This window comes from Cygnus atratus, chromosome 6, assembly GCF_013377495.2.
Source record: "Cygnus atratus isolate AKBS03 ecotype Queensland, Australia chromosome 6, CAtr_DNAZoo_HiC_assembly, whole genome shotgun sequence".
Classification (NCBI taxonomy): Eukaryota; Metazoa; Chordata; class Aves; order Anseriformes; family Anatidae; genus Cygnus; species Cygnus atratus.
In genome coordinates this window covers 8,963,685-8,983,425 of record NC_066367.1, presented here as the reverse complement: position 1 = coordinate 8,983,425, position 19,741 = coordinate 8,963,685, and the positions used below count along the sequence as shown (strand labels likewise).

Below are 19,741 nucleotides of genomic sequence, written 5' to 3'. Positions count from 1 at the left end.
CTCCTCAAACTGATGGGCCAGTCAATGTTACACAGCAACACACACCAAAAATGTAAGTGTGCCTGTGGTTCTTGGAAGCCTAATAAAGTTCAGCTTCCTAATAGCATAACACAAACAAATAGATTATTCAGTGCATCATCCATGGCATTTATTAACATTAGGTAACCCGTACTCATTGGCTGCTTTTCTGAGTAGCCATCAGCAGAGATTTATTTCCTTCCAAATGATTTCTCCCCTCGTGAGTCAGAAGGGACCTATGTGAAAGTAATCTTCTGGAAAAATACAGTAAAAGAAAAAAAAAATAATCTATCCCTAAATTGCTCCTTTTCAACACAGCCTGAATTACAGTAGCTTTTAACAGTGGAGCAGAACAGTCCAACATACAAGGCTTCCTTTCTGTTGCAGGAGAGGCTAAGACAGACAGTTAAAGCCCCGTGTTTACATCCTCTTCAAGACGAATGGTTGGTTTTCTTCTCTCACCAAATATGTGTAGCTGGCCCGCCTCCAGTGCCCCAGCGGTGCTGCCGCCATACTTTGCTGTCTTCCAAAAAAAATAAATAAATAAACGTTGTTTTTCCTAATGTATTTCACCATTCGAGCGGTTGCTGCTCAGCCTGTGAAGAGGCAGGAGCTGCAGATGCCAGCACTGGACCGCTTGCACCATTACCTCTGCTGACGGGTCGTAACGCCTTCAGCAGGGAAACTGCTGCAGATCAACCTGCTACTAAACAGGGCGAAAGGTGTCACCTTCTCCCTAAATCCCTTAAATCCCGCTCCTCTCCAGGCTCAGAACGTTGCTGATGAAGGACTCGAGCAAAGGGCTTCCCGTTGACATCAGTGCGAGCTGAAACAGCTACGAACGTAAGCTTCCCATGCCTCTACCAAGAGGTGTGAGCTTCTGTGCATGGAATTTTGCACTTTTCGATCCAAGCTCGTCAGACTTGCTCTCTATTTCTGGAAGCTGTCAGAAACATTCCAGGGAGTGCCCTTCCTGGGCTTGCGTTCCTATAAGGCACCTTAACATCCAGCTGCTCGAGAGACGAGGGCAACAAATAAATAGAACTGCAATGTTATGGAGCTTCAGCACGTCAATCACGTTAAGTGGCTCAGACAGAAGGCTATAATCACAATTATGATAGACTTCCCCCATCCCAGAGATCACAGCTCTGATTTTTATGAGGTTGCCTGAGCCATTTGCAAGGGACTTGGCCTTGTTAAGCCAAGAAATCTGCCAGCACACGGCTGGGTTCACGCTCAGTCAAAGCGCCGTGTCCATGTCATGTATTTTCTTGGGGCCTGTGAGCGTGTCCTAAGCCTGGTGAAGCAGAAAAAGGAGTCTTTCCAAGGACTTCATGGATTTTGAGTTAGGCTTTAAACACATGCAAAAGCTACTGCCATTAGTGTTGCTCTTGGAACATCTCTTTTCCTTAACATCAATCACAGGGAAACGGTTATTTGGCCATGCCACCTGCAGCTCTCTACCAGAGTTCATCACTGCCTTCCTGACAGTTTCCTGCTAAATCGGTGGTGATAACATGAATATAATTCGGATGCCACAATTGTCCAAAGCTTAATCAACACCTTTCACAAAGCAACAGCCCCACCAGAGACCCAAAAACAAGAGGGACTTCATTTTACACACCCGCATGAGTTCGGGCTGGTCTCCAAAACAGCGATCCGTGCAGAGCAGTATATATTTCCATTGGTCACAACCACACTGAAGTTATGGCTAACGCAGCATCTCTATGCGGAATCCCCTACGTCCTTTCCCCACATCCCCGAGGATGAATCATTCTGTAAAATGAGACAAACAGGGCAAGCACAGGAACGCTTTTTCTGAAGATGCACCAAAATGTCATCTATACGTGCACAGCTGATTCATGTGTGTTAATCAGAGACATGTTTGCTTTTCACAGGCTGCCCATTTCACCTGCCTTTAATATAAAAGCCTGGTAAGCTTCATGGGAAGAGTAGGTATGTCTGTTAATGTGAGTATTGACAGAACGTTGTCTCAAAATTAGTATTTACACAAAGCAAGGCTACTTCAAATAGTGAGTTTTGGAAGTTACCAATAATAAATTTGAAATTATCAAATTGCCAAAGTGAAAGTCAGTCTGTATCTCCAGCAAAGAATGGAAAAGGAGATATCCAAGATATCTCTTCCCACTGACAGCAGCCCTAAAAGAAAACCCAGGCCCTTCAGTTTGGCCTCCTGTTTCTCTTGAGCTAAAGGGCAGAAGCTGAGCATTCAGCAGGCACTTGAAAAAAGTTGCCAGGCTGGACCTACACTGGAAGGTAACTTCTAAGGAAGGAAAACACATGAAAAATGGATGATGGAAATAAAGATGGGGAAAGACACGAACTTCTAATGGCAGCAGAGCACCAGAAGGCAACATATAAGCTAGCAGGGGAGGGTACCATGTCAGCAAGTGTTATTTCTCCACTTACAGAACCACCATCCCTCCTTTCCCTCTTCTTCACAACCCAGCAAAGGATGGGAAAAGCAGAACTAGGAAAGCCATCTGGAGGGATTAAGACCAAAACCACAGCTCTGCTGCTCCATGGAAGCACAGGTCCTGCTCAGCTGTTCACAGGGTCACGAACTGAGATGGCAAAGGGGAACAGAAGGCCACAGACACAGGGGCTGCTGTAAAGGCAGGTTGTCTGCAGGTTCCTCTGAAGGCTGCCACCACAAGCAGGGCTAGAGCAGGATTACAGCTGCCTCCATGAAATCTTCAAGTGTGAAAGCTCTGAAGAAAAAGCAGAGCATCCCATGGGAGGGATACATCACAGAGCTGCATCAACCCAAAGATAAGGAAATTGTGTTATGGGGTGCCTGTGCAGTGGGAACATCAAGACAGCCCCAGGTACATCAGCTCATGTCCAAGCTGTTATGAAGATACCCTCACGTTGCATTGTAGTTTCACGAAGACACCCTCAAACTCTCTGTAAGACAGCAGAAGCTTCCGATCTGTTTGAATCAGTGAGCCACGGCCTCATCTCGCTGTATTTGGGGAACCTTTGTATGCCTTTATTATGAAACTTTAAATAGAAAATGCCAGAATTGATACAGCACCATGGAGCTGCAGCTCAACTTTTCCCAGGGACCAGATAATGTCATTTTCCCTTCACCAGGACCTCTGGGACCAACCACTCCGCCCTTTTCATAAGAAATGGTCTGGATTCACAGCTAATTCCCATCAATCCATGAAGCAGATCAGGATCCTACATACCCCGAGTTCCTGAATGCACATATTTAATTTAGAAGAGTGCTAAGTGCCAAGCAGCAGCTGAGTCAAACAACTTTCCCCAGCTACTTAGTAGGGACAAAGTGCACACAATTGCACATGTGCTCTGTTAATTGGGACATCCCAAACGATATGTTGCCTTGATGACTGATTAAAAGACACCGAAGACTTCTTTGACTCCCAGACCTGCAGAAACAGTGTGTCCTCAGCTCCATAGGAGGCATATCTTGAAAGTGTTGCACATCAGGATGTCTTGATAGGCAGGAGGAAATATTTTTGGGCAGGAATCATAATTCTTTCCTGACTGCTAACATCTGTTTGCTAAAGCCTACAGAACTTCCCTGGAGTTTTGAGGTTTAAAAACATTGCTTGAAGATGACATACTAAATATTACGAGAATGTGCTTCATGATCCACACCCAAAACCCCCCAAAGAACATTTTATATTTTCAGACTTTGGTCAACACAACTTTTAGACTGTTTTTAGTTCCTTAAATGATAGGTGTTTAATTAAAAATGAGCCCATGTACCAGAGCTGAGAGGGGACTAGACAGCCATAAACCCACAAGGACAACTTTGAACTAGACTATGATGGGAAAATACTGGCTATATCCAACCCCACCATCTTACTGAGAACTGGGACCACTTGTAAACGCTCACCGAGCCACCACATATAGGTAAACAAGCAGGAGACGGATATTTCCTATCTTAGACACCCTCGAACGGGCTGCAATGGCACAGTATACTCCTGTAAACTTAGGGGGCTGAGTTCATCTTTCAGGATAGCCATGTCTTATGATCTGATAGCAGACTGCTGAGCTTCTGCAGCCATCACTCCTCTTCCTAGAATGCTATTTAGTGACACCATCCTCTCACAATGGTTTTTCTGCACTAAATTTGCTAACTTCTTATTCTTCTTCTCCCCCTGAAATCAATCCTGTCCACATTTGTGACTTCGGAAGCTTCCCCCCCAGCCCCTTCATCCCTCATTTGATTTCGTCACTGAATGTCCTGCTGAGATGGATGGACCTGCCATTCCTAAGAACACAAGTAGGAACTTGCACATCTACAAATCCAGGAGCGTACAAGTCCTGGTGAAGAAAGGGGCCTTTGCAAGTAGCTAGAGAAAGGTACTCCTTTCTGAAGACAGAGCATAAAAGGTAGATATACAGGTCTGCTTAGATACAGGTGATCTCCTATGGAAAGATCCATAAGGATACTTAAGTCTCCTTAACATGCATGAGAGTAAGATGTCCAAGCATCTTTTGGGATCTAGCCCTCATTGTCTTTTGAAAAAATAAAGACCAGGATACAAAGGAAAGGCTAGAAATCCAAATGGTGCCTCAGGGGACAATGGTTTAGGATAATTCTGCAAAAGCACAACCAGTCTTCCAGCCCCAGCCCACTGAAATGGGGACTTCTACCTGTTTTGGAGGACTTGCAGGGGTCAGACTGCAGGACCATCCAAGCCCAGTCACCTCCCTCCTCTTGCAGCTAGCTACACAAGGAAGCACGTGAGGACAGGCATTTAGCAACACCTCCCATTATTCTCTCAATTTTTTTTGGCAATGCATGGCTCAGATTTCCTGAGCCAAAGTCCATGTGCTTAAACAGACCTTTGTGGGTTTTTTTTGTTTTTTTTTTTTTTTTTAAATAATTCCCAAGATATCTTCTTTCCGGCAATTTCTCTAACGCCTTTTTTTGGATTTCAGTAGTTGCTTGGCAAGTTTTAGCAATGACTTCTGCACTTGACTTCATATGTTATGTGACAAGATACCTCCTCTCACTTGTTTTGAAGGATCTAGCTAATAATTTGGTGCCTCTGCTTTTGGAACTGCAAGCAAATAAACCTTCCCTACTGACCGTCTCCCTGCAGGTCATGGAGCTGAAAGACAGTTTCTTCTTGTTCATCTCTCCCACACAAAGAAATAACACCCACCTCTTGTACAAAAGTCATTCCAGACCATTCATCTATTTTGTGGTTGTTTTTTTCTTATTGTTTTATTTTATATTTTGTTCATTTATTTTTGAGTATTAAATATCATTTGCAGTTCTGAAGTGAAGGGTATACTAAGGATCTATACAGTGCCATAAGTTTTATTCTTTTTTCCTGTCCTGGCAATCCTTAACATTTGATCCTTTTCTTCCCCCAGCTGAGTTGATGCTTCCATGTGATCACCCTTTACCCATGCCTTTCAGAACGCCCCCACTTGGTCCCTTCTCAGGCTCAGGAACTGGCAGAGCATCTCAGCAATGTGCTGTGAGCAAACCCAACTTGTCACCTCAAGACCAAGATATACAAACAGCTCCTGCACTCCGACAGCCCAAAGGACAGAGCGGGACTTGATCCTTTAAGTAGGCAGTGGGCAAACATCAGCTTAGCTGTAACGCATGTTTATACATATATAATGTATATGTTCATATATACGCATAGAGACAGACATTTTTAATAAAGTCACTTGGACTTTATTTTTAGGCCAGCAGACAGCCACAGAGGAGAAGGCCTGGTCTTTGGCAGCAATCCAGCCGTGCACATTTTCAGCATCTGGCATGCTAACGAGGCCGGCTCTATTAAAATGAGCTCCTTACCACACCGCCGTGCCAGCTCCCTGAAACAGCAGCCAGAGAGCACTTAACGTGGCCCTCTTTGTAAAAAGATGAAAGGACAGCTGAAATACCTGTTAGAGCATCTCTCCGAGGTCACTTTCAGGATCAGAAACACTAGGAGCTAGTGCATGTGAAGCTGGCAGCGGGGAGTTGCTGAAATTTGTAGGTCGTATGGAGAGAAATCAGAGCCAGCCCCTTAATGAAGTCAGCTCATGCTCTGGGATAGCTCAACACCATTGCTAGCGCTCTGCTAGGTTTCTCTCCTAATGTCGTCTCAGCAATCCTCACACTAGACATAAGTGGCACAGACTGCCTGGGAAGAGCACCTGGTTAAGCACCGGGCTGAGGTTCTCGTTGAGCTCAGCCCCGCTGTAGGCATACCCTTCCAGCACTGATCTCCGCAGGTAATTTGCACCCCTTGATCTCTTCAGGTTTTGACACTCAGGTTCTCTCTACAAATGCAGATCTTTGATTTGCCTGGGAGTTTCTTGCTGTAAAAGAGACTTCATTTCTCCTATTTTACTCCAATTCTTTTTTGACTTTGCCCGTTTAAGGCAAAAGCTCTCAAGTGGGAAGGATTCTCAGATGTCCTTAAACTCGGATTTCAATATTGGCTGGGCTAAAAAAAACTAAAATAACTGTCTAATATGTTCAGAATACAGTAATTACTACAACAATGGGCAGCAGCATAAAACACTAAGTTAAACCAACACAGACAGCCAATATAAAACATGGTGTTATAAGTAAATAGACCATTCTGTCACTTTCTGAAACCTCTGAAATCCACCTCGGCATTAAGCCCATTGGCAGCTATGTTTCTTATTGCCATACTATTTTGCCTAAAAATATTCATTTAGTGAATGTCAAAACCTATCAGTCCTCTTGATTCACCTCTCAAGCCTGAACACAAAGCCTGAGTATTTTCAGTCTATTTGGAGTCTTTACATTTTGACCAGCTGTTTAATAGACATTACAAGACATTAATTACAAGTTAGAAAAATCAGAAGAGATAAATAGTTTGGGGGAAAAAAAGACTTTTTGGAATTTAAGTTTTAAAGAAAGAATTTTTACCATTTTGACTAGATTGAAAGACATGGGAAAAACAAGACTGGGCTCCCTTTCTCTAGCAAAAGCTATAACTCTGACAGCATGTAATCTGCTTGCTGTTGGGACCTTTTTCTATCCCCACCTAGTATCTATGTCCTTTTCCTATCAGGACACCCTGATCCAATTAAAATCAGAGTCCTCAGCTCTGACAGCCCATGTATAATTGATGGGGCCAAGCATGCTCCTATAAAGACCTCTCAGCACACAGCCAGCTTTGTGGTTCTTCATCCCCACTTCTCACCCCCACTAAGTGAAAAAAATCATGCCACAACCAGTGCAACAGGTAAAAAGGAAAATAAATCCTTTACCTTGCCTAGGCATGCTCTGAATAAGTGGCCAGCTTTCCTGTCATTTACCTTGTAAAGCCTGGGGCCCAGGTTACTCAGGTCACCGCCTGCCTTTACTATTCTAGTCTGAAAGTGAAAAATTAAATTCTTCATAGCCAAACACTAAGCATGGCCCTCTCAGCTCATTCACAGCTTTTGAAAATACTGGCTCTCTAGCTGCCCTCACCATCCTCATCCATGAGTTGAGGCAACCCAAGGAGTGTCTGGTTCCAGACACCACAGTTTCCACCACTGCTCTCCTAGAACAGGAGGGACTGAAAAGCATCCTGCAAACTGACTGTAGCTACTCAGCTTCAGAACAGCTCTTCCACTGCTTGTATGGAATATGCTGAGTGCATTTGCTGTAAGGGATCGTGGTGTGCTTCAGCTCAGTGTGTAATTATAGACCTGAGAAAAGGCCTCAGAAAAAGAGGCAGCTTCCCTCTGACACCCCCAGAGACAAGAGCACGTTTTTTCCGCAGAGCTACAGCAAAAGGTTAAGTCGTTTTTACTAATGCCTTCCTAAACTCCATTTCCAATCACATTGACAGTAACTCATGAACCTTCACCCTAGCACCAAGACAGCCATCAGGCACGATAAATGTTAGCTTTTTTAATGAAATCTGAAAACTGGGTCTGTCTAGACAGGAAAGGATGAGTAATCAAGCTCTCCAATCAATCCAGCTGCACAGGTTTGTACGGGTATTTGTTTTAGCCAGCATTTCACTTCTAACTGGCAAGTTCTACCTTACACTGATAGTCCCATTATTCGGTTTAATTTTCTAACCTGCAGCTTTTGAGACCCCTAATGAGAGCTCCCTTCACTTCCACTGGTGATGCCTTCCAGCTCCGCACGGCTCCTGTTTCTGCTGGGCTAGAGAACAGAGGAAAATCTTTCATAAGTAGTTCGACCCTGCTCTGGTGAGTTACCTAAACACATGCCTCGCACACAAGGAATCCTGCTGAAGTCAGTAGGGCAGTTGTATGCATAAACCTGTGCACTGAAGTATTTGTGTAACTGCAAGGCTAAGATACAATCACAAATGACACAGAACCAGTGATCTTTAACTGCCACCTACCAGCAGAAAGATCAGCGGCAGGGAGAGTTGTGGTGGTGGGAGAAGTCACTAATTAGCTCGTCAGATTAAATTGATGGATCTTGGCTAAAGGGACAAGTTCAGCCCTACCTTGAATCATTGGTGACCAGAGGTCCCAGGCTGCTGACTGAAGTGTTTTCAGCTGAGACCAGGGCAATATCAAGGCCTTTTCAATTTTACATATCTGTTCATGTTGAAAACTAATTGGTGTATACATACAGTGCATGTGTTACAACCTAAAAGCCATACTCTAAATAGACAAGGCAAAGGAAAATCACTTTTGTCAGAAGTAACCACATTAGATCAAGGTCATACAACATAGCTGTGCTCTTAATTCCCCACTAGTTCAGATTTTAAATCATTAGGGCTTTCAGTGGAACTCCACTACAGCCATTAAAATGTAACAGATTGAACAAAACCAGGGAGCCAAGTGCAAATAAAAGATGCAATTGCCATTTATAGTGAAAAAGAATTTAAAATGGTTGCTGAAGGCCTTGGACTAAGCCACTGCAGGCAGGAACCCTCTCCAGCAGGACCCCTATGCCATGCTTCAGTCTGTGGGACCTGTGCACATAGGATCCCCCATCAGCTTGGCTGGTTCCATGTCATTAGCTGCTCTTTTGGATGTGGTATGCTCTCATTTTTCAAAACTCAGAATAAAGTAATATTCTCTGGGGGCAAGGGGAACCTCAGTCTTCAAAACGCTTGAGCAGAAACTCAGGATATCCTCAGTCATGAGACTTTGATCCTTCCTTTGCTTTCAGATTTGCTTTCCAATATAAAGAAAATCAATCAGCAGAGGTTTCCAGGGGCACTTCAAGCCCCTAGATTACCAGTGGCTTCAGGAATTTTCTGTAATTTAACTACTGCTCTCAAGGCATACAAGAGGCTCAACCTGTTTAGCCTTCAGCCACTTATGGGTGCCGCCATCTCTGCCATCCCTGCTCACAACCCTGAATTTCACTGGGGTGTCCCCACATGTGGCTGTCTGCCAGCTCCCCCCAGACAGAGGGGGAAGGCACAGGTCTCAAGGCAGCAGGTCGTGTTTCCCAGACTGCTGCTACACCTCCCCAGACCAAAAGGCTCAGCTCCTGAGTGTTTTGGTTCCCAGAGGGACTGTCTCAGAGTGGGTGGCCACACTCAAAAAGCAAAACCAAGGTGATGTTTTTTCATGCAAGTGCATGCAATACATGTCTATATTACATAAGTGTCCCTATATTAGGTAAGGTGGTTGGACTTGATGTTCTTAAGGGTCTTTTTCCAACATAAACGACTGTGAGATTCTGAGTTCCAAACCTTCCCCCTCTATTATTTGTGGAATCAGGCTATCCGGTATCTGCAGATATTTGGACAACATCCCAATTCCCCAAAGCTTCAGTACAATGGAGCTTTTGTCTGGGAACTCATTACAAAGTTTATTATTAATTGCTCAGACGCGTCAGTCACCCAGCTGAGGTGTAGAGCCCATTCCCAAGGGCAGAAGTGCCTAGTCGCCCCTGGAGCCCCTCTCACCACCGAGCACAAAAAGTACACAAGCAAATTCAGATTTGCCCACCTACCTGCCTGGAGGGCTTCAGTGTATTATGGGATAGCACCTTGCCTATGCCAATGGTGAAAACCTACAAGTTTGTGCAGAAAGCAAGCAGCTAATAACCCAAATTCTGCAGCTTGTTGTTGGAAAAGAACTTGGCTCTGACAAGCAGAGGAAATGGAAGAGCCCAGCTCTGCCTTTATCTGAGGCTCACTCATCTCAGTCTGCGGTAGGTTTGAAGCCAGTGAGCCAGTTTGGATAGCAGAGCGCTCAGGTTTGTCAGCTACGGCGGGTTTAGACTGGACTTGAGCAGGATTCGAGGTGAGAACAGCTAGGAGAAAGCGAGTGGCCAGATAAAAAGCTTTCTCTGGAGGGGTTCCAGTACTGCCACCTATGCAAACTGAGCCCTGGCACAAAATCTGGAAAAATAGTTGGCTTGGATTTGTCATATGTTTCCTCAGCGCAGTGGGAAGTCTATAACTGTAGCAAGTACTATTATCATCTCCTCTTTAAATAGAGCATCCAGCCCCATTTAGTTTTGTGTGCAGTGATAAATGACAGCTCAAAATGCAGCGTTGGCTACGACAGCACCTGGTAGGTGTGGAAGACCCCATGTCACACCATCCACGTGAACGAGCAATGCCAGCACTGCCAGCCCTAAGCAGCCAGCAGCTCCAAAGCTAACAAAGGTTGGCGTACATCAACCTACAGACATCCCCACTGCCAGTGTCTTCCCAGATAAATTCAGTCACATTAAGTCATTTCACCCATTGAGAAAAATGCTCAAGTTGCTGCAGTTTCTCAAGACCCATTGCTAGAGCCAATACTGTTTCTGCACATTTCCCCCCCATACATATATACACATATATATCAACATGCAGCTTCCTTTAGGGAGACCCTCTCCAAAAAAACCTGTTGGCAATACAAGAAACAACTTATTCCTTACCCACTCTGAGCAGGAAGCTTGTCTGATAAGCAAGATTTTTTTTTGATAAAAACAATCTACAATTTCATCTTTTTTTGGCAGTTCCAGTGTTTTTTCATGCAACCTAACACCACAGTAAGGGCTGCCTGATGCCGTGACCACTGTACGAAATATATTGGGGTTTGTCATCTTTGCTGCTTTCAGCATCTGATCCTTGGTCTCCTGTGACCATGAGCTTTGTTACTTTAAGACAAGAGTCACAGTGATACAAAAAAAAAAAGTTTCAGGCAGCTGAAGAGATCTAAAAGATCCCATGCTGGGAATAGGGCATCTTCTGGGCTCTGTTGTTCACACTGAGCTTTTCAAGTAGCAGAAGACATACATGTGCATTTGTCATGGAAACCTGCACTAAAATAACCCGAAAATGAACCTGGAGATGAATAGCTAGGTCTGTGGATGAGTAAATTAATAGGCAATGCCCACGTGAGAGCATGGACAAACATGAAATGCTATTTTCACTGGGACACCGAGGTATCCACACGGCATTAGAGCAACGCTGCTGGACCACCTCTGTGGTCAAGGGCAAGTTGGGGAGAGAAGGATGCAAATTCCTCTGCCCCTTGACTTTCTGAATATAAGCACAATCAACATTCTTTTATTATGAGACCAGGGTGGGAACTAAGGGAAATGGAGGATGCCTAGTACGGAGGCACAATTTCCACCCCTTAAACCACACATCTCAGAGTGAGCATTTAAAATAGGCAGTTCCTACCCACACAAATCTAGCGCCAGAGCTGGAGGAGTTTGGGACGCAGGGCAAGCTGGAGCTAGGTTACTGGTAGAGTCCCCTACAACTTTGGTTATGGATCTAAGGGGATTTTGAGGCTTTTGAAAAAGCAAGGTATTATTTACACAAACCTGTTTGGTTCAAACTCCCCTGCCTGTGTTTAAGTGTGAAGAGCTTGCTGCTGGGTTAGATGCAAACCTCTTCACGTGGTACAGGTAGTGTAAAAGGGATCTGTTCAATGACCCTTCTAAAAGCACGCAGAAAGACTGGGTTATATCAGTAAACCCCAAAAAGTTCCTGGTATCAACATGTTGAAATATTGATAAATTAAAAGCATGACCAAGTATTTCAGGTCTGCCCCAGAAGACACCGTGCATGTGATAACAGCTTACAAAGTCTTCCTATCATCTTTTCAACAGCACAGCCACAGCCAACATTTCTATCGACACAACGGCTGAGTACACGGAGCAAGGATCTCTGGTAGGTTCTGGTGGCTCTGCCCTTCTCCAGAACTGCAGAGCTGTTAACAGCACCATTACAGCACCTCTTTGTTAATGGAGAGAAAACCACCAGAACATGCTGGTAGGCTTGGTTAAGATCATGTAAAACAATACTGAAACTTCTTAAGTAATTAAGAAGTCATGATTAATAGGAAAAAGAGGGTAAAAATTATCAGAGACAACTGAATCAATTACAGAACTCATCTGATGCTGATAATTCAATAGTTATTTAGCCACGCTAGAAGTAACAATAAACTGCTGGAGGCTGGTGGCTGAGCAGCTACAATCTCTACTACGGCATCCGACTGAAGGATTACATTTCAGTAAGCACCATTTGATTTAGGACCCGAAGTCTCGTTCTCCTAACCTAAATTAGGTACCTGTAGGCAGGGGCAGACACCCAAACAGATTATGGAGCAAAGGACCAGGTTAAGAGCTACCCTAGGCACTTAAGGACATGTGGACGATGATCTAAAGGCAACCTTTTTTTTTTTCCCCTGAAGACAACCTTACTGAAAAATACATGCAATTTTTAAAGGCTCTCACTTACTTAAAAGACCAAGAGATTCTTTATACATCCAGAGCTTCAGTTTTGGTGTACTGCACGCACACAAAGTGAAACAGTTCACTCTCCTCATCAGCATTTTGTATTTTTTCCTCCAAAGATCACATGTTCCCTATCTAATCTAGTTTAAACTTCAGGAAGCTTTAGGCATAATTGTAGCTAAAAACTTATTCTAAAATTGACCCAGAGCTTGCAAAACTCAGTAACTCCATCTAAAAACTCAGTCCCTATCAGAATTTAGCACACATTTACCCCCAGAAAACTGGGGGCAGAGGACAGAAGAGAATGAGCCCCGCATGCAGAGCACTGGCAGAGCAAGATGCTACAGAGATGGGAGCTGGAGAGCCTACAGCTCTTCCTCCTCCCCACCAGCAATACAGCTGTACCTGTAAACTTGCACACCCCCGGCTCCATCCCTTCCCAGGCAAGAAGGAACAAGACAACTCCTCAGTTCTTGGCTAGGCAGACCTTGTAGCTGCTCACATCAAGACCTTACAACACCCTGAACGCACCACAGCAAATGAAGGCAACGAACAAAAGTAGCATCCACAATGCCTATAGCAAAAGAAGCCACAACTATCTCCATTTCCTGGCTCCTGCTTCACTCCAGCTATTCACTGCATCTGAAATATTGCTGCTCATCAGGATTTGCACGTATTTTACAGCTCCTTAATTTACAAAAAGCTCAGTGAGATGAAACGGGTCAAGGATTTATCAGTAGCTTATGTAGTAACCTATCATCAGCAGCATCTCAACTTCACAGCTATCTTTGTATACCTGCATGTGTGTTTCGCTTGCAGCAAAATAGGTCCCATTCAATAAAAGGCACATCTGAAATAATTTCTGCCATGCCAGCTGTTATGCAAATCTCCACCCAAGACATAGCCCCTATCCTACTGCTCACTTTAAATAGGGCATCAGCAAGAGAGCAGTGGTGGTGATTACAGATGGGGACCCCAATTCCGCAGGGCCTGAGGCTTTTAGGAAGAACGCTGAGCCAGGTGGGAGAGAGGAGCATCACACACCACCAGCCCCCTTGGTGACAGCAGAGGCTACTTCACAACATCCTTTGGCTCAGTCTATAGTAGTATATCTGTGGGTTTTTTCAGTCTAGACTGACTCCAGCTGTACGTGCTATGGGATAGCCATGGCACTGAAGCCTCCCAATCCCTCTTGATGCCTTCCACAGTTTCACAATGGCACTTTCCTTTCAAGACCCCATTCCCCACATGTGCCTGGCCACGTAGATAGGGTGAGGGAAAGGAAGTGGCCAGGTGGAAGCCACCAGCCATGGCCCACACCACTGGGTCAGACAGGAGTGGTGGCAGAGGCCCCCCCTTGTGCATCCACAGCCCCGTCTGCAGCACAGGGAGGAAATGAGTGGAGCCTCAGGGCTGGGACACCGACATTTCTGCCTGGACTACAGCAGCACTTGCACAGGAGGCGATTCTTCAGCCTGGGTATTTAAGGACTCGGTAAATAACTACTCAGGGGATGGTTTTTTCAAACATACTAATGGCATTTTCATCAAAAGACCCTTTTTACAGAAATAGACAGAGGAGAAAATATTTATTCAGTGTTTCATGGAAGCTCCACTGGCTGGTGTTTTATAGGAATGATTATAGTGTACTGGGGACAAACAGACCTGGTGGGGCAGACCTAGTCCTGCTCTCAAGCTAGCACAGGTTAGCACAGGTGCAAGAGCTCATACCTTGCCGTCTCAGACTTAGCTGAAGGGATTTTTCCCCCCCCCCCCATCTGCTTTTATCTGTGCACAAACCCACTGACGCTTAACACTGTCCCCATCACAGCCCTTCCTCTTTTTGAAGCTCACCACTTCCCCATCTTGGTCTCTTCAGGGAGTTCACACCTGCACCCCCCGGTCTCTCCAGGCTGCCTCCATTCATCTACAGAGGGTTCATCCTAAATTACGATTCCTCCTTGTGCAGGAATTTTGGTTGTGCTCTTTCGGCACTTAAGTTTTCCTCTAGCCCTGCAGTCAGTCTGCTGCTCTCAAGGCCGCCTGCCACAGCAGACAGTGGGAAAGAACAAGGATGGATGTCAGGAAAGGAGAGCTGGGCTAGTGCTCAGAAAACTCTTCATACCAGGATCTTTCTCACAATTGCTGAGCCAGCTTGGATTATTATTAAAGTGACTCATATGGTCAGTGACAGTGTGCACTTGCGTGTAGAGCCATGAGTCCATGTTGTGCCTCTGCCCAAGGGAGGGAGATGCCACAACAACTGCTCCACATCCCATAAACAAACAGACATGTGCTGCCAGCTGTGCAAAGAGGGACATTCAGAGCAGCCAGTGAGTCAGCCTGTTCTCGGAGATGCAGACAAGCAGCCTGATACTTGCAGTGAAGTCTTAAAGCTGCTGAAAAGGCAAACCCCCACCCCTCCATGGAAGATTTCTAGCAGAGCCCAAGCCTTGAGTTTCAAACTGTGCTTTAGGATTGGAGACAAAGCTTCTGAACTGTGATCTCTCTGAAAAAGGAACTCCACAAAGAAAGTCAGATACCAACAGAAGTTGCATGTATTGGCACTCACACTGCTTGTGATCCACTCACTTAAAGTGGGGATGCAGATTTAATCATCCTGCAATTGCCTTTGATACCCCAGGAATGCCCTCCTCCACTGCCATACAGTCCAAGGGGGGGCACCAGTGACAAGCACCCTGTAAAAAAAGTCACAAAAGTTTCACCAAGGAGGAATATCAGTCCAAGGAAAGTACAGTAGCATGGGATACTTTTCCAGCAAGATGGATCGGTGCCCTGAAATCGCTTAGGTTAACTGCCATAAATACCAGCCACAAAAAGACAAGTCCTTGGACCTCATAGTTGCCCCCCCTCCTTACGTGACATGATCTTTGCAATAGATTTACAAATAACATGCAGCTAGGCTGAAATAAGCTATTGCACGACAAAAAAGTGAGCAGGTGCTCATTACATACCAGGTTCAGGCAATACGTCTAAGGAGGAAACCCTCTGGCTACTTGATTTGGCACTGAGATATGAGAGATGTTTTACATACTGAGAAGTTTATGGGGTAGAGAGGCACATTCAGGTGTCAACAATGACCAACAGATTCTCATAACTAGATGAAGTTAGAAGAGTTACCATCATTACTATCAACTGTTTCATGCTCTTATAACATCTACCAAGGGAATTGGGCATGAGGTAGCCTTCACTCACACTTTGCCATGTGGTTCTGTCACTTAAAAACTTGCCTAGATTAATAAATCGAGTGGAGTTAGCCTTCCTCTGGGAAACAATGCAAATCCGCTCAGAAAAGCATTTCTGGGAAACCTGGAAAAAACAGTGGGCCCAAGTCTCCGCTGGCCCAACTCCACTGGTCGGAGCAGCAGCAGATAGTTCAGCCATACATTCCTAGAGCATGACTGCTCAGAGATCCCTCCCAGAGGGGAACAAGAGAAACATTCTGATTAACAAGTAATTAGAGAAGGTAATCTGACCAGAGAACAACACACAGCCATCTCTCTCTCTATGGAGAGAGCTTCCCCAAGCAACCAGCACTTGAATCTATGAAACTTCTGAACTTCCGAGGAACTGGGAAGGAGACAGAAAGAAGTGGATGGGAGGTGCTGTTAAGGGGAAGACAATTTCTTGTTTTCCTCAAAGCTAATATTTCTTTTAGGTTACTAAAGTGATCATTGCTTCGTTCAGCTTAAGCAAACAAAGCCCCAGATCTAAACAAAGGGTTTTTAACAGTAAAGTTCCATAAAGAAATTGCTCAAACCACTCAAGTTGGCATGGCCAGATAATTGCAAGGGAAAAAACACTTTAAAATTAGCACTGCCCATTAGCGCACAATGCTGTCTCAGTCAAAGTGCAACAAATGACCATGGCAGCCCTGGTACGCACGGAAGTGACTGAGCTGAATTCCCCTCCCCGTTCCAGCCAAGAAAACAGTGTGATTTCCAGACAGGGAACAGGAACAGCACATTTCCCAGCACTACCATCACCATTTTCAGTGGTTGGCTCATACCCTGAAGGACTGATACCACAACACTGTAGTTAATCTACTCTTCCAGAATTAATTTGTGATGCATCTCCTAAAGAAAAGTGCACGATATTTAATGAGGTCAAATCCCACCCTGCACCCGTAAACTACTCAAGTCCCCTTGGAAGGAGCGTTCATAGCATGTAGAACAAGCCTACCTGCCATTTACTAGTGAAAAGCTAGGTGGTGAGAAACAGGAAGTGTTCCAGCAGAGAGTCTATCCAAGGCTTGAGATGTCCTGAGGTATCTCAGTTTCCAAACTGCAGAATGGGTTCTGGCTGTAGCCATCTGCAGTGCTGAAGCCTCAAGGTTTTCTGGAAGACCTGTAGGTTGACACACCTCGTTCTTCAAATCCGTGACATCCTTCAAAGGAAAGGGCTGCAGACAGATGTAACTGGAAATAGAATCTCATCACAGGGAGGAAGCATGAGCCAGAACATCCAAGCCAAAAGATTCAAGCTAATTTCAGTTCAATTAGTTCTTGAAACCTTTGATGTCTTCTAAAAATTCTGCAATACTGATTTCTTGTGCTACTTTTTTCAATGCCCAAGTGCAGTTCCACTTAGGATTCTGCTCCTGAAAGTCTCCTGCTGCAAACTGGTTACCCAGGATGTATGCATCTAAAATATATATGCTTCATTATTACCTGCAGTGGACCACAAGAGATGGAACTTGCTTTTGTTGCTCCAAACAAGCATCTGACATCTGCACTGTAGAGCAACTTGTGCCTTCCTTTCTGTATCTGATGGGACAGATTTAGATTTCCTTTTACTCTTTTTTTTTTTCTCCACAGAACCCCTGCCATAGAAAATAATCTCACAGTGGTTAGCAAATTATATAACAGGAAATGACAGAACTCAAGAGGTTCCCACCAGACATTATCCTCAATTTTTTGATTTACTGAGCCTTTGTAACAATTCAGTCTGCTCATTGAGACTGATGTACTATTTTTCCACTACTCAGCTCCTGTGAGGGGGAATGATGCTTGGCAGTGGAAGAAAATATCCGTTCATTCTTCAAATCTGCCAAGTCCCCTATGGGGTTTCATTATACACCCTGGGGATAATGAACCTTGATCTGAGTAATTAATTCACCAAATGTGATCCACAGAAGTAGTTCATTCACTCTGTTGAAAGTTGTTCCCAAGCTCATGCACTTTAAGAGATACCTGTGAAAGGCAGGTAGAGCAACTTGTTCTGCTGGATTACGAAGCAAAAATAGTTTTATTTGTATTTCAGATGAGGGAGGGAAGAGGTATCAAAATAAACCAAGTGTTTTTGGGGTTAAGATTTTTTACTGCTAGGTATGTTTGCTCACATCCCAGTTCTGGGAAAATTTCCCTCTTCCAGCAAGCAGTGAATTTCCAGCAATAGAAACAAAAAGCAGCAGATGAATTCAAGCTAAGCCATCACTCCCCAAAGATGCTTTTGCTTCACTTCAAGCCAAATTTCATGTCGTTTCCCACACAATACCTATCTTGCAATGCTTCCAATAACTTCCTTCTCAAAATTAGGTGCACTTGCATTTGGACAGAGGCTAAGCAGGATGAGATTCATTCCTTGGTTCAGAGTTAAGCTCTTCTGATGAAGCTGTCATGTATTTAGTCAGATTCAAAATACTCCCTACATCCTCAACCAGACAGGCAAATTGCTTTCATCTCCTATGACACCTTTCACCCCCAAGGAGCTGCCCTCAGTGTAAAATACAGGTAGAATAAAGGTAGAACCAAGCACTGCACAATTTGATTCACTCCCTGTTCTCCTAGCCAGCTGATTTATTTTATTTTATTTTTAGGTCTTCTGCAAAATGAAGCACTTACAGAGTTTCTCTGAAAAGCAATTTCACCAAGGTTGGCTTTGCTCAAGTCTTCTGTTGTGGTGTGCAAATTGGAGACACCAAGACTTCCCAACCAAGATCTCATTCCAAGCCCAACCTATCCAGCAGTGCAAGGAATGATTTGGCTTTAGCTGCTCTTCTTTCTCCATAGACCTGGAATTAAACTCAAGGACTGAAAAAATACTGAAAGCTGAAATCCCAAGTCTTATCTTTAATCTAGTACTGCAGTGGGTATAGCACTTGACATGACTAAGAACTGGCATGCTAAACTCTGACCTCTTAGCCACATCTTATCACAAGTGAAATCAAAGCCACTTAAAACTTGATGCCAATCTGGAAATACATCCCAACAGAGTTGATGTTTCAGATGTGAGACTACAGCACTGGTTCTTCAAATTGCTTTTGTCATTTCCTGTTGACTACTTTGTTCCTCAAGTATGAAGCCAGCTCACACCCCAGGACACCCTGCAGTTTGGCATTTTCTAATAACTCCTATCCAAGGATTTTTCTGACAGCCAGCTGAGATCACCCCATACCATCTGTGATCTCCCATCCTTCCAAAGGGAGGCAGCTACCAGGCAATACCCTACAGACTGAGAGCACCCGTGTATGCAGGTGTACAACCACAGATATTCTCCTGAGAAGCATGGGAACCTGGAAGCTCCCTCTGTTCCTGCACAGCCTGTTGACATCTTGCTGAAATGACGTTGTGAGGAGAGACACTGCTCTGCAAGAGGAGAGGTGTAACAGCTGGGTGGTATCTCTGGGAATCCAAACATTTAGAAACTGTGGTGGACAGCTTAATCCAAAGCCAGAAAAGAGTCAGGATGGCCAGCACATTCAGGAACTGGCAAGGCACAGCTGGCAGGATGCTGCAGGAGTCTCTGCCACCCTCAGCTGCTTTCATCACCCAACACAGCTGCTGGCAGGCATGGAGCTGCCTGTGCCAGGCTGGTGCTGAGCACTGCCCCGCAGGGTACCCAGTGGCATCGCTCCCTCTCCACAGCCCGGGCAGAGGGCAGTTTGAAGGCTGGAAGAGCAAAACAACTATTTAGGCCACCCACTGTCAGAGTTTTCTTTGTGAGTTAGAGCTAGGCAGCAACTCCGACAACACTTACTGAAAGAGAATGCTATTTTCCTTCTTAATTAAGGGCTAAGCATCAAACAGGGATTTTATCTGTACAGAGC

The 19,741-nt window shown here is 44.7% G+C and overlaps 1 long non-coding RNA gene across 1 annotated transcript; it reads right to left on the bottom strand.

Annotated features, from left to right (window-relative positions):
* Positions 1-225: 225 nt before the first annotated feature.
* Positions 226-17,228, bottom strand: LOC118243104 (uncharacterized). Its single transcript, XR_004777184.2, has 3 exons — positions 16,876-17,228; positions 1,643-1,794; positions 226-1,028 (listed from the first exon to the last, which is right to left on the bottom strand). It is a non-coding gene; the product is annotated as an uncharacterized LOC118243104 (long non-coding RNA).
* Positions 17,229-19,741: the final 2,513 nt, after the last annotated feature.